Below are 12,286 nucleotides of genomic sequence, written 5' to 3'. Positions count from 1 at the left end.
AGAACTAAAATCCTTTCATGGTTAAAAACAACAACAACCCTATTTATTTTAATAGAAACAGTGTCCTAATCTTCAGACTGATCAGCGGCAATGAAGTAAGCAGGTGCATTCCTCTGCTACACAGGTGTTTGAATTTGTTGTAAGTCCCCCAGCCAACTGAAGACTGGATTGCATTGTGGGATTTTAAATGCTTTTTTTTTTTTAGATTGTCATTTCATGTGAGAATGCATTAGGTAGCAAATCCATTCATAAACTCTTCCACACTCCTGCTGCATATCCTGCTGTGTAATGCAAGTAGCAGGTGCTGAGTCTCTGATGTTTTCCTTCAAAAACTGTGATGTAACTGATGGTGTCGCTCAGCGCTTTTTTCAGCCAGAACTTATTGGAACTCAGTTCCAACACCTCTCAGGTGGGTGTGATTGCAATTATAAGAGAACAAGGGAGGCATTCATGGTGAGTTCTGGCACCTCTTTTTCTAGAAAAATAGCACTGGTGTCACTCAAGAACCTCAGACCTAAGGGCCAAATTAGGACCTCTAGCTCTGGCCCTCAGGACTCTCCCCATGGCATGCCTCTACCCCAAGTCACACCCACACCCCTATGTGGACCTGTTTTATCCTCTTCATCCAGGTTTTTTGGGGGTTTTTTTTGCCTAATTGGAATGTGTCAATGAACTGTAATAGCATCTCTAGCATGCCTGGTTGGAGAAAATAACTTGTAGATGACTTTTGGGTGGCTGGACTGCAGTCTGCTGTACTAAGATGAGAGCCACATTCATTACCTGACCCACCACTGGCATGCAGTTCCTGCAAAGCCTGTTTGTCTGTTCTATCTATCTATCTGCTCATAAAAGTATTTATTTAACACCAGCTCATGAAATATCAGGGTGGTGTGCAGCAATATGAATACATTAGAAGCAGCATAAAATATTGTCCATGGAGGAAAGTGGCCCTGAAAAAGTGTTCCCTACCCCTGATAAAAAGTACCTTATCACACAGAGCATAGTTGAACTATGGAACTTGGTCCCACAGAAGGCAGAAGTGGCCATCAACTTGAATGACTTTAAAAGAGCATTAGACAAATTCATAGTGATTAAAGCTATCAACGGCTTACTAGTCATGGTGGCTATGCTCTGCCTCCACTAGTTGCTGGAAACTGCAGGAGGAGAAAATGCTCTTGTGCAGGGCTCTTGTTTGTGGGTTTCCCACAGACATCTGGTTGGCCACTGTGAGATGTTGGACTAGATGGGCCATTGGCCTGATCTAGCTGTTCTGATATGTACTGGGAACACCAGAGCACATTCATCCTCTTCCCACTCTTTCTATGATCAGCATGAAGATGGGCTCTAAGCTAGCCTACTTTTCTTCTAGCTTCTCCATGCATGTTCTGATATGAGGTGGCAACACAAGTGAATCACAGTTGAATTTCAGAGTTGAGTCCACAGATCCCTAATCCAATGAGGAAAAACTGAAGTTGGTGGGTGTGAAGATGATGTTTAAGAGGTTATATCTGAAGGGTTGCCACAAATATGATGGAGCAAATTTGTTTCCTGTTGCTCCAGAGGGCTGAGCCTGAATGACATGAAAAACCAGTTAGACTAAGCATCAGGATGGTCTTCCTGATGGCATGAGCTGCTCAGTAGTGGAACAGATTCCTTCACATGGTGGTGACCCCACCTTAATTAAAGGTTTTTAAGAAGAAGTTGGATAGAAATATAGAAAACCATCTTAAACTTAGTCAGACCATTGGTCCATCTAGCTCAGTGTCATCTTCTACACTGACAGGCAGGGTCTCTCCAGAATTTCAGACAGGATTCTCTCTCAGTCCTACCTGGAGATCTTGGAGATTGAACCTGGGACCTTCCGCATGCAAAGTAGATGCTCTACCACTGAACTAAGACAAGTAGTTGGTTTCCTGTATTGGCACAGTTGGACTAAATAGGCTCTTCCAACTCTTTGATTCTGTAACTCTATTATTTGTGGGGTGGGGGTGACTCTGCAAAAGAACATCGTTTTTGTCTTTGGTTCCCACCCCTGAGCTCAGTAGGATACCCAGAGGCACAGTTTTCACTACTGTCCAATTTAGAGATGACAAGAAGCCCACGCTGTCAATGTCTTCTTGATCACACTGCAAAATATCACATCATTTTAGCTATTATTGGAGTCAGCAATAGCTATTATATGAACCATCAGACTTAGAACATGCTTGTACTTAATGTTTCCAGAATGTCATTATCAATTTGAGACATCAAATTGGAAGTACTGCTGTGTTGAAAATTTCTCCCACATTATTTTGACCATTCTCAATCAATAAGTGAAAAAAGAAATTGCATTTGAAATTATCAAAGGGAAAAGAAAATGCTGATGAAATTCTCATGGGTGGGGTGCATTTATCTTACTTTTGAGATGGTTGAGGAGTTTCTCCTTCCTTCCATTCTCCAAATCATCTCATCCATGATCTGCAATCTGTAGACCCTTCTGGTGCCCATATACCACTCAGGGCAGTTAAAAACCATTTAAATTCATAATGAAATAATAATATAGCTCTACAACAATTCATCATTTGAAGCTGAATAGTGGGAGGCTCAGGACAGGCAAAAGCAATTACTCCTTCACATAGTGCATAGTTAACTTGTGGAATTCCTGCCACAAGATGTGATGATAGCCACTAGGTCAGACGGCTTTTTAAACAGAATTAGAAACATTAATGAACAATATTGCTATCAATGGCTAATAGTGATGACTTTATGTTAGCTGTAGGATCAGTGTCAGGATGCTTGTGAATACCAGTTGCTCTGGATAAAAGAATAGGAGGGAGCTATGCCCTCATAACAACATAATAAGACCAGGCTGGATTAGAGCAAAATCATGTTCTCACAGTATCCAACCTGATAACTAAAGGAAGACCTTAGTCACCTTCATATCCTGTTTATGGGCTTCCTATGGGCATGCGGTTGGCCACTGTAGGACTAGATAGGACTGGAAAACCTAAGAACATATAAAGGGCAAAAGGCATATATTTAATATAGTCTTCTTATTTTAATAGTAACAACCCTGTTTCGGCTGTTTGGATGTGTGCTAAAATGCTTGCAAAACTGCTAATGGCAGCATGCTGAAATATTGACTGTCCTAGACCAAATAACTACTGTAGTAGTTTCAGCTTTCTTCCCTTTACTATAAAGAGGTATTATCAACACATGCAGTAGCTATACTCAGGCTGGTGAGAAACTGATTTTTTGTTGGGCCAACTGTGTGGGCAGCTGAGAATCCCACCCCCACCCCAATAAAGGGATTTGTTTAGAGTTTGTTGGAAGAAGCTTTCTCTCCCCCCCTTCCCCCACAATCCCTACTGCCCAGCTGGCATAACTTTGATGGTTGAGCGGGTTTTTGTTTGATAATGAAAGGGACCAACTGGTAAGTGAAGTCCAAGTCGTCAGAAGCTGGCTTTGTCTACAGCCATTAGCAGTTTCACAGAAGCTTTACAGAGAGAAATTTCCGTGACTCCCAGTGCTCAGAATGGAAGAGGCAATGGCATTCCTGGGATGGCTTTGCTGCTAGACAGCCGGACCAGGTGGAGCCACAGCCCTGCCTGCCAATCAAATCATTGAGCAGCTTCACACATCACATTGTCCCACTCTCACTGCCAGATGGACTCCTCTGTTCTTGTAGCACCACCTTCTGACCTTCACACCCACCCAGCTCTCCAGTCTCTGAAATGAGTGCAAACTGCAAGCCATTACAAGTAGATGTCAAATGTAAGCATTTTTCCGCTATAGAAGAGTAAGGCAAGTGTTGTTTGATATTGTCATCAAACCGTACACATGTCGTTGGACCGATAAATCCTGCCATGAACTGCTCCTTGGATATGAAATCTGGGGAGATGAAATAATGTTTTGTAGTATTGGGGTTGCGGGGGGATTGCCATTATCTCCTATGCAGTCTTGCCACTTCATTACCTTTCCCCTAGGATTTATGTCCACCTGTCAGGGATGCTGTGGTTGCAACTTGAAATGCAGACCCTGCACTGAGCAGGGGGGTTGGATTACGTGACCTGCAAGGTCCCTCCAGCTCTATGGTTCTATGATTCTAAATAATGTAGAAATCTGTGTACCAGTGCCCTCGTTATCCTCAACACAATAGTTCCCCCCCACACACACATTGCATGGCAGTTTCTGCTAAAACCAGTTTTGCTGGTTTCTGTTATTCTTCAGGCTGAACCTGGGAAGATCCAATCCATCTTCCCAAAAGGGAGCTGAAGAGTGGCATAACTCAGCAATGGTGTGTATGGCTGTTGGTGACACCTATTGGTTAGTGTCCATGTCATCATTTGGAACCAAGGAATGAACACACACAAACCAGGTCTACATCAGTTTTACAACTGCTTGTAAAAAAATCATTTTTTAAAAGAGGAATTAATGCATGCAATATGTATACATAAATGTATTTTTTAAAAACTTTACACAGGCATACCACAACCCATAACTACATTCTACACTACATGCCTATCATGGAGGTGAAGGGAAAAACACATTTGTACCCAGGCTCAGCATCTCATTCTGCCCATTTATCTCCTCCTTCTTTGTGCACCCACTTCTTTTCAATACACGAACAGGATACTAACTGTACAGTACTGTGCCTATCTGGATGTTGTCTTCTCTTTTAACACTGATTTTCTGCTATGCTACTGAACATCTCATCCAATAGCCATTATTTTACTGTCAGGCAAACAACTTGGATGATCCATCTTTCTTCTCAGACAATATTATATCCCCCTCCCCAACAAGTGACTCTGAATTATAATATCCCTTATTTATCACCATGCTTTTTAAAGCAATGATGTTAAGGCTCTTATCCTTTATCTTTCTTTTCTTTTGGTGTGTTATGAATGTCACATTTTATTTATCAAGATCGGCCTGTGATTCCTCTGTAGACACTGCAAAGAATGGCTTTATGATTTCCAATCTGCCAAGGCAGAATCTCTGTAGAACACTACTCTCCGCACTTATTCAAGAGACAGAACATACCAACTTTCTGTTTTGTTTTGTACTTTAAAAAACCAGGCAAAATAAGCTGCTGAAAGTGGACTGATTCCACACCTCCACTAGTGAAATTACCACAGGGCCTATCCACTATACTTACAAAATATATAACCATTGAATTTTCTTTAAAGAATACACAATATGATGATGAGGATGTTTCTTACCCACCACAAGGTCCCAGAACAGTTTAAGTACACTTAGGCAACAATGATTGAAGGTCACAACTTTTGGATCTAGCAGTTCCCTGCAGTTTGCCACTAAATGTGATCCATGATGCTTTTAAATACGCTTTGCAACCCAATTCTAAGTTTAAAGTTACTTTAGTAGCTTTAAATATTTAACTAAATTCAAAAGAGAATTTTTAGATCTGGTAGGACAGGCAATCTCGTAGGCCACTTTGCCCAGAATGCCTTCCTCTGGAATACCTTCAGCCTCTCCTCTCCTGGAGTTCAGGACGTGGCCAGCACTCAGCAGCAAAGCAACAAACAAGGGATGGGAGGTGAGAAAACCAGAGGCTATGACAGTGGCAGAGAGTGGAAGGCTCAAGGGAGTCATATACCATCCGGATAGCTGACACTTGGATAACTGCTTGGGCTGGTGTTGCAAGGAAGTGGGGGGAGGGTGTCTGGGCATGCAAATATGCCACCCCACCTCCCAAGTCAATTTCCTCATTTTGTCTCACAACAGAGTCACCCCTGGCTCCTCCCCTATGCATACAGGAATACCAGAAGATGGTCGTTGTAGATTTTTAATGGGATATTTAATGAAACCTTTCACAAGCAGCATAGGAGATAATGTTTCCATGCTAGAGACCCCTATCCTAGATTATATACCATAAAGAACAAGGGTGAAAGCTTCTGAATGTGTGAATTGAGTTTAGAGGAGAGCAACTTGTGCAAGACAGTTTGTAATGGTATCTGCTTTGGTTTTGCCATGCATTATTTTAAGCCACATAAGCAAAAAGACTGGATAGATCTTCATAAGATGGTATTTTCCTTTCTTGACATTTAAAGGGCTCAATTAGCCACTTGAGGCTGCAATACACAGTTCATTTAGTCCTAATGAGACATTAGGTGGCTTTTGAGGAACCAGTGATATAGTTTACCACTCTCCATGGTTATTATTTCAGGACCAAAGTCAATGTAGCAATACAGCCATATTTATTGCTCATGTACCTTCTGTGTTGACATATAAAGCAAGGAGAGGGCTTTATTTTAACATGAAAATTGGCCCACAGGCAAAGGGAGAGACCACTCCTACTTTTGCTTCATTGCCCCAGGCACCCGGGGCTGTATCCAAAGTATTACTACGTAATCCTCATATCAGTGGAAGGATTTCTGCTTGCATAATAGGACTCCTTAAACCTGTTCTGGGATTCCCTCAGTGCACTGGAGCAGATTTGGGGAGGATGCTGGGAAGGCACAGTGGGGTGGAGAAGAGGGAGGAAGTCTCATTGCATAAGTGGAAATCCTTGGGAAACAGAACAGGTTAGCTTCCTATCACCTATTGTTCTTAACCCAGCAGAGAAACCAAAGGAAGCCAAGCTCGGCAGCAAAATACTTGAAGCAACAGAACATGGAACAATAATTCTGGGAAGGCTCACTTGTGAAGCCTTTTTCATTCCCCCCCCCCCCATCTTGCTTTATACATGGAGGAAGCCCCACAATACACGTGGATGGATCTTTCCTGTCCAGTTTGACCCTCAAGTTCCCAGCAAATTCAAGCAAATGATTCCACCAAATGTATTCATTTTAGAGATTGGAGTTTAGTGGGGGGTTGTTGCAAGAATGGCATGCACAGATCAAACGTTTCTCAATTGAAAGCCTCCCTTTGTATGAGCTTTGTCCAAGGCATCATGTTTCATTGTTACAGCTATGTAGTGCCGGGCAAGAATGGGTGAACAGCTGACAATAATAGGGTTTGTATGATATAAAACTAATTTGAAAAATAGCCCATTAACATTAATACAAATTTGGTATTCTAATCTATTTCTGAATCCATTACAGATGATTCTGTGGTCATAGATATCGGAAGCAGAATATATGCAATAGGATTAGCATTGATACTGAACATATAATGCTGTTTTTAAAGATGGGAATTATTTAATTCAAAAAATTTGTCTCCAATTAGGGTCAAAGGAGAGGCTAGTCATGTAGTAGTGGGCTAGAAGGAAGAAGAGGAGGAGAGACAGTGGGTGAGGTAGGGCTGGCAGACAAGCTACTTAATACTTTTCCTGCTGGACAAGGTCCACTCAACATCACACCACCTTGCCACAGCTTTTATTCATACATAGGAAAAGATTAATAATCCATATTTTCATCTCTTGCCCATGGATAGGAAATTAGCTGAGGTATGATTTTGAGCGGATGAGTTTTAAGTGGCTGGCAAGGAAAGGGTAGAGGAATACAGGCAACTTTCTTATATCAAGTCTAACATGGCCAGTTTGTATTAATGAGAGAAAAGGGCCTTTTCAGTGGCAGCCCCCGGCTGTGAAATGTTCTTTTTCGGGAGGCCTGTATGGTGCCCACATTGCTGTCTTTGCAACATCAGGTTAAGATTTTTATGTTTTACCAGGCCTTTTAAATCCCTGTGGTATCCATTGATGAATTTAATATTTATGTATTTGGTAGCTGTTTTAGTTTTACATTTGGTTTTTGGGTTTTCCGATGACATTCTCTTAGGTTTATTGTGGTTTTATTGTTTTTGTTCTCCTTTTATTTGTACAATGCCTAGAGAATTGATTTTATGAAGCATCTCATAAATATACTAAATGAATAAGTAAAATAAAATAAAATAATTCAAAGCATGTGCTCTACCACTGAGCTATAGTCATTTCCTGAAGTGGATTATGCAGCACATTTTCTCCCTTTCTGGAGATCCCCTATCCAGTCCTCTGCTTAAGGTTTCAGCCTCCCAGAGCCAGTGGGGATGGGCAAAGAGCCACAGAATCACATGTCGTGTGTAATTCTGTTGCAGCTTAATTAAATAGATGAATTTTAATTTGGGGACAAAAAGAAGCCAGTGAAAATATAGTGTGATTCTCTTAGGTTACGTATCCCTTCAACATTTCACAGATAAAAGTGGGCACATTTGTGCCATTATTACATCCCTCCTCTCACACACAGGACTGCTGTACTTGTGCCCTCTTTATTCTTATACAGAAGGCTCTTCTCTGCTTGCTATACACTGTATCCCTTTATTCCATAATAGTTTGTTATATATAGTCAGCACCTTGGTCAATGGGCAGCTAGTGCAGAATGCAGCAGCACGATTGTTGTCTGGCATGGGCCATAGATTGCATATAACACTTCTGCTGAAAGACCTACACTGGCTGCGAGTATGCTACTCAGCCAAATTTGAGGGGCAATAACTAAATAATTGCACAACTAGAACAACTCCCCCCTTTCTTAATTATTTGATTTACTGAATTTTCATTTTTTTACACATATTTCTATATACATTACATTGAACTCCCCTTGTGACATCCCATCCATTCTTCCATGATGTTCTGTAGAACAACTTTCCCTTGCGCAACAGAACCACCCTCCTTCTCCTCTGCTCAATGTGTGCACTACACCACCCCAAAAGCTGTTCCAGATTTGCTCAGGCCTCTTCATTTATTTGTTTGTTCAGCTTAAATCATTTTTAACTGCAAGGTGGGGTTTTAGGCAGCAGCTATATTTTTATCTTGTATTTTCTATGTTGTACTATTGGCATGCTGCATTTTGTATTTCAAACAGGACACTAATAATCAGATACACTGAGAATCCTGTTGAAGGGTAGAATCTAAATATTCAAAACATATTAAAACAAATCTTATTTTGGAGACAGGATGGGAATGAATTTTCTTACTCAGCACTCATTGGGGGACTATACATTGCTGAGGTAAATGGAACCCATGTTCTTCCAAACTGAACAAACACAACATTTGTTTGACTCGCTGGCATGAACAAGGAACACCCAGAATGACGTTTTGCATGGTGAACTGGAAAGATCAATAGAGCATCAGTTTTGTCTTTTGCACAGGAATAACTTTCACCCTCTTTGTCCTTCATCGTCATTCTAATAAGCATACAAGATATTTTGAAAAGCATCTAATTGCAAGCTAGATCAATTGCCTTTTGCTGTATTGCACAGCGCGGTGATTAGAGAACCCCCTGCCGTGTGTGTAAGTGTTCACTAAGTCTTGGAAAGGTTGCTTCCACCCACCTTCCCCCTGGTTAGACAGACAGAAAAAAATGCTTGGAAACAGAATCCATCTGGCTAAGTTTAAGAGCCCACCCCCTGCCTAAGTTTAAGAGCCCCCTTACTCAGAGAAGAAGTGAAATTAGGATTTCTTTCCTGGGGTCATGTGCATGTGCAAGTAGGGATACCATGCTGGTTCTGTTTACATTCAGAAACATCCTAAGTCATGCAAATGCCCATCAAAGCTCCTTCTGAGACTCCATTAAACATTTGGGCTGTCAGCCAGAACATGGCTGCATCAAAAGACGGCATGAATGATTACAGACGCATTTAGGGAGCATTAACAGAATCATTTTGTCTGCCGTAGTGTTTGGGTGCATTTGAAATACAAAGGAGGAATAAAATGAAGAATTTTCTGCCTGTAAGTCATGGTGATGTATTAACGGCAGACCAAGCTCTTTTACATTCGCCAGAGCCCATTTGGCACAAAGTGGTCGTCTATGTCCAGTTCTGGCAATGGAGACAAACTCATTTATCACTGTATATCTCATATGTTCTTCTGTATAATATATCTTTTAAAAACAGCATGGGAGGATAGGCTCCAATCAAGAGACGGGCTCCAACCACAAGCCTCTGGGCAGTATATTCTTCACTGAATGACCCATTCAGGATACTTTAAATCAGTCTATGAACTCATCATCATGACAGCCTGACCAGAATTACATAGGTAGCAAAGACGGGTGGAATCCAAAGTGTTTCAGTGCAGATACTGAGTAATGGTGGTAGCTTATTTGTGCTGTCCAGTGAAAGCGACTTTTGCCCCATGGTGCCCCCAACCTTTCAGGGGCTTGGTTGAAAAAAGTGCAGGATCTGCCACTGCAGCAGAGAACGGAAAAGCTTCTGCATGCAAAATACATGGCGTTTTGGAACCTAGTCAGTAATTCTTTCCATCATAACGTTTGAATGATCACAATTCAAATAACAGGGGCCCTGTCATATCCTCTCTACAGAGGTATAGATTGAAAGGCTGTAGCCTACTTGCAGAAGCTGAAATTACAAAGCTGAAATTTAAAACTTTAACTGGTGTCTTAGCATCCCTCCTCTTTATTTAAACAGTAACCCACAACCTTCTATTTACAGACAGATTCTTACACCATATGGGAGCTTAATAAAATATGCCAACATTTCTTGGCTGCTGGAGGACCCATAATTATTCTTGACTTTCTGTAATTTCTTTTCTAGTTTTGCCTGAATAAAGCATTCCCTCTGTCAAAGTCTATCCCACAGCCTTGTATTTGTTGCGAGGAGCATATGCACCTTAGACCCTTCTAATCCTGGACACATTTTATGGGCCAAAAAATTGCTAGAGTTGCTGTTGCCTTTCAATCCTATTCAGTTGGTGCCCCTTCTGTATCTTTACACTGCGCAGAGGAGAAAATGAGACCACACTTGCTGGTCTTGCCCGCCAACATCCACACATTTTATGGACTATTATAAAAAGAAGTGTGACGTGCACTTATATGCACATAGGTTCTTTACATATGTTTTCTGAAACAGAGATATCACAGTGCTAGTGTCCAGCAGGGAATGTGATATCAGAAGCAGGGCCAGTTGGCATGGTCTTGCTCCCTCCTCCCACTATACAAGTGGTTAACAGGTGTAGCACAACACTGGGATAGTTAGTGAGCTCGTGAATGGGGAGGGATGGGGATTGTCTCTGTTCTTCCAGGGTTTTGATGCCTGCACAGCCATCTGATTGTCTGTATGGAGCTTGCACATTAATGCATGAAGTTAGGACCAGGAGCAGATGCTTCAGTTCTAAATTCCTTCCCACTCTCCATGCACTCACCTACTGCCAATGATTTTTTTTATTAGCTGAAGAGATTTCTAAGAACGATCGCCAACATTAATTTATTAGATGGAAACATTAATCCTTGTGCATGTAGCCACTCAGGATAGAGGGACAAAGGAACATTTGTGTTTGAGAACACATGCATGCTTATCGCTCACATGATTGCACTCACACAGACACACTATTCTATCATAACAAGAAACCAAACTGGATGTCATCAACAGATGGTCAAATGCTTTGAAATGTATAGCATCAGTCTCGGTCATCCTAGCATCTTTTTTCCTGGCAGAAACTCTGTGCCTTCACAGCAGGCAGAAATTTTACAGATGCAGCATTCTCTATCACTGTATCACAGTGCCAGAGAATATTGTACGTACTGTCTTTTTGCTTCTACCTACTGTAATCTTGAAATGTAAAAGGCACAGTGCCCCGTTTGAGTGGCGGGGAAGGTGGGATTTTGTACAACATATCAAATTGCTGGTATAGCCTCCATAACTGTAACAGTATGGCAACTTGGTTTTATTTTGTCCTCTGTTCACACACGACTCAGCCTGGCATCCATCTCAGAAAACAGCTTGAGCCCTGAAGTATGCTCTGTCTTAAACTTTTCAGAATAAACAAATCTGCCCTTTGGCTACTAGGTGGCAACAACATGAATATATCTTATAGTTTCCCACCACCAGCCTCAACCCAAACAAGAAAATACAGATTTTCCAGAAAACAATTGCACTTGGTGAGTATTCAGAGAAAGAGAATCCCTCAATTACCTGCAACAGGACCTTCCTGTGTAATCTCATTACGCAGGCTTGACACGAAGACGAAATCATCATTATGAAGATTTTCTTGGCCTAATTATAACGGAAGACAGCAAAAGAGTCAAGGAGATGGGCTCCAACATATGCAGAGCCAAAGCTTTTACCATTACATTTGTTGCATGTTCTCCAAGAAGCTCAAGGTGATATGAACACCTCTCTCCCATTTCTGCCTCACAACAGTCCTGTGAAGTAAATTATGCTGAGAAATAGTGACTGGCTTAAGTCAAAATAAAAAAATTCCTTCCAGTAGCACCTTAAAGACCAACTAAGTTAGTTCTTGGTTTGAGCTTTCGTGTGCATGCACACTTCTTCAGATACACTGTTGATAGACTTCCATTTCATGCGGCTCCATGTGGTGCCTTCCATGGTTCTAGTTACAGATAGGTAGCCGTGTTGG

The sequence above is a fragment of the Podarcis liolepis genome, assembly GCF_965112155.1.
Source record: "Podarcis liolepis genome assembly, chromosome: 6".
Classification (NCBI taxonomy): Eukaryota; Metazoa; Chordata; class Lepidosauria; order Squamata; family Lacertidae; genus Podarcis; species Podarcis liolepis.
This window is presented reverse-complemented; position numbering follows the sequence as displayed.